This window comes from Theobroma cacao, chromosome 10, assembly GCF_053813885.1.
Source record: "Theobroma cacao isolate CCN51 chromosome 10, ASM5381388v1, whole genome shotgun sequence".
NCBI classification, from domain to species: Eukaryota; Viridiplantae; Streptophyta; class Magnoliopsida; order Malvales; family Malvaceae; genus Theobroma; species Theobroma cacao.
Window position 1 is genome coordinate 20707450 of NC_142648.1, and position 3986 is coordinate 20711435.

A 3986-nucleotide genomic window follows, 5' to 3' on the forward strand; every position below is an offset into this window, starting at 1 on the left:
ATTCAAGTTACAAAATGTGACTTAGCAATTTTGATGGAATGGTACCCAGGTCATATTAATAGCCTTGCTTGGACTTAATGGACTACGCCCATTGAGCCCATGCGCCGGTCATGGCTCGAAATTTGGGTCGTGACAATGGTGAAGGAAAGGCTATGAAATCATGGCTGAAGCCATTGCTGCCAGTAGTAGTTTTAGGTCACGATTTTGCTGAGAAAGTCATCTTCAAAGAGTCCTAAAATTGTGCAATTGTTGTACCTTTTTGGATAAATTATGAAGTTTGAATATGTTCAAAAGATGCTTGGAAAGATCACTAAAATTAAGGGATTTAATTCCTTTATTTATGCCATCATAATGCCACATATGCAACCCAAAAACTGCAGCTATGTACAAAATACATAGGCTACGTTTTTTTAGGGTTTTGACTAGCTAAATCAAGTCCAAAAATTATGAAATTTAGTATAGAAAGGTTCCATATGTTAACTGCCCATGGTTAAAATTTGGAAATTAAATTCCCATATTTGATGCCGCATCAAGCCATAAAACTGTGACTGGTACACTGCTATTAGAATTTTGTAAAGTCATGGTTTTTGGGATTTTAGTGTCCATATTTGCAACCTAAATTCGTGCAATTAAAGACTCTAATTTACTAAACAATATCTTATGGAAAAGTTCCAGAAAGATAAATTTTGATATATTTAAATTAGGAAATTTGTTTCCTTAAAATAAGGATATCAAGATTTAATTAATCACATCCATAAATTTAGGAATTTGATTCCTACAAATATGGGAGTGTGATAAATATGGACAAGATAAATACCATGAATTAATTTCCTTCTTTTAAGAAGTGAAATTCGAATAGGACACTTAAATATAATTAAAGATAATGTTGTCTTAAATATTATATTTAAATTATCTAATGAGATTAGATAATTGAAGACACATAATCTTTAATTTAAAAGGATTAGTAAAAGTTACTTAAAACGTTTAAAGATTAAAAATTAAAAATGTTTTAATTTGTAATAATATTTTAATTCTAATCCTAATGAGATTAGGAATGGATAATATTACTAATACTGATTAGTAAAGACTTTTCATATATGGAAAATTGTTTCCATACATAGAATTAAAAAATGAACTCGAAATTAGTTATACACTAATTTCGAATGCCTCATATGATTAACAATTAGAATAAGACATAGTTTTAATTTTATGTTCATGTGGATGGATGAATGTGGATGATTTTGGACTAGGCCCAATATGATTGTGGATGTATGGTTAAATTGGATCATGGTATTTATTTATTAAATAGGGTCTGCGCACCCTGCCTTTCTCTTGATATTAAGGGATTGTAAAATTCTTTCCTCACCTAACTCCCCTCGGATGTACCACGAGGTTTCTTTACTAAAATGTAATTAGTTACATATAAGTGTAGAATTAGAATTAGTTTAGGAGTTATTTTACAATTCGAAGATGAAGACTTAAAGGCGCCATGAAGACACAAGGAGGAAGATTACAATATGTTGTACGTTATCCCATAGGTTTGACCAAGCTAATTTCCTTCGATGGCTGAAGAAAATTAGTATAGATAAAGTCCATAATCATCCAGAGTAGTATGCATGAGATTGATTTATTTATGCAATTAATAAATGCTATGCATGCAAAGATGAGACCTTAACTGAGTTAAAAATAAAAAAATCCCTCGGTAAATATTGAGTCACATGCCATGCATGATTAAGTTGCCTTCCACCATATAGCAATATAACCTGGCTGCTCTTTTAATTTGAGACTTGTTGAGCACACTCAAGGTCACACTTTTACATGAATATGTTTGAGCTATTGGTGGGTCTTACTCAACTAGTTTCATAAAATTTATATGCTTGGAAACTTGATTATTATGGAAACTAAAGGCAATGGCTAGGTGAAACATCTATGATATGTTTAGGAATTGTGTTGTCATCTAGCTGATCTAGGAGTTGTATAGAGATACAATTGGTAAGCTCAATTACCTACCTAATCCTACTATCATGGCTTGTTGAGCACACTCAAGGTCATGATTAGAATGGATAAGGATCCTAGTCCACTAAGAGAATCCTTGTAGAGATCTCTCGAGGTGATATGGAGGGTTATCATCTTGAAGAAAATAGTGGGAGCAATCAATTTAAGATTTAGTATCTCATCTGAATTGATTATAATACATGATCACTCATAAACGTTTTTTAAATGTCTACGTTGTTAGAATGCGAATACACATTACTTTGCGTGGCATACTTGAAGTCATCATGAAATTCGGGCCAAAATGTTTAGACTGGTATATCAAGTTGAGAAATGTTCTCAAATATCTATTTAGAATAGATGTCATTAAGGAAGATATCCTTGCCTTCTTGACAAGGTCAAAGAATGAGAAACATGTAGAAGTTTCACCTTTGACCATGTATATGATTGAAGTAAATTTGTCTACTATTGATCCGTCATCATGGGTATTAGATACTGGATGTGGGTCACACTTATCTAATGACATAAAGGTGTTGGAAAATAGTAAAAGATTAACGAAGGGAGAGGTGGTCCTAAGAGTAGGAAATGGAGCAAAGCTTGCTGCATCGGCTGTGGGGACAGTTACCATACCTTTACCTTCTGGGTTGATCTTGGAATTAAGAGACTATTACTATGTTCCTTCCATATCTTGAAATATCATATCTGTGTCATACTTGGCATTATATGATGATATGGAATCTTGCATTAAAGGCAATTATTGTTCTTTCTCGAAGAGAGAGATGCATTATGGTGCAGGGGTACATTCGAACGGTCTCTGTATTCTTGATCCTAAGAGACCTATACTAAATAAAGAGGTCAAGAAAGCAAAGAAAGATGATCCAAAACTATCCTACCTCTGGCACTGTAGGCTTAGACACATCAATGAGACTCGCTTAACCAAGTTACACAAACGAGGTTACATCGATCCATTTAATTATGTATTTTATGGAACATGTGAGTGTTGTCTCCTTGGTAAGATGACCAAGTCGCCTTTCACTAAGAAGAGCGAATGAGCTAGGGTGTTACTAGGACTTGTACATTCGGGTGTATGTGGTCTTATGAATACTAGTGCTAGAGGAGGATACTCCTACTTCATCACCTTCACAGATGACCATTCTCGCTATGGTTATGTATATTTGATGAAATATAAATCTGAATCCTTTGACAAGTTCAAAGAATACATAGCAGAGGTTGAGAAACAAATTGGGAAGAGTATTCTTGCTCTTATATCTGAGTGAGGAGGAGAATATCTTAGCCAAGAGTTTCAGGATTATCTAAAAGAGAATGGGATTTTTGCACAATGGACTCCTCTAGGGACTCCACAGCACAATGGGGTGTTTGAGAGAAGGAATCAAACATTATTGGACATGGTTCGATCCATGATGAGTCATGTAGATCTTCCCATATCTTTATGGGGATATGCCCTAGACACTGTTACTCGCATATTGAACCAGGTTCTTACCAAATCAGTTGATAAGACACCATATGAGATATGGAGTGGGAAAAGGCCCAACTTTTCTTATGCTAGGATTTGAGGATGTACTTCTTATGTGAAGCGTACAATGTCTGATAAGCTAGAAATGAGATCAAACAAATGTAAATTTATGGGATATCCTAAAGAAACACACGGATATTATTTTTATAATCCCATTGAGCATAAGGTGTTCATCTCAAGGCATGCCACTTTCCTTGAGAAAAAGTTCTTAAATGAAAGGGCTAATAGGAGTAAAGTTGTACTTGAAGAAGTTCGAGACACATAAATTGACATTCCATTGGAACTTGAGCTTGAAATTGTGACATCTGATGTACAACCACAATGTCAAGAGGCACAAGCACTCAAAAGGTCTAGTAAAATACGTCAAGCTCTAAAAAGATATGGATTTCTCTTGGAAAGGAACGCATTGCCCATAAATGATGAGCCTACAACCTATGAGGAGGCGATGTTGGACATCAAT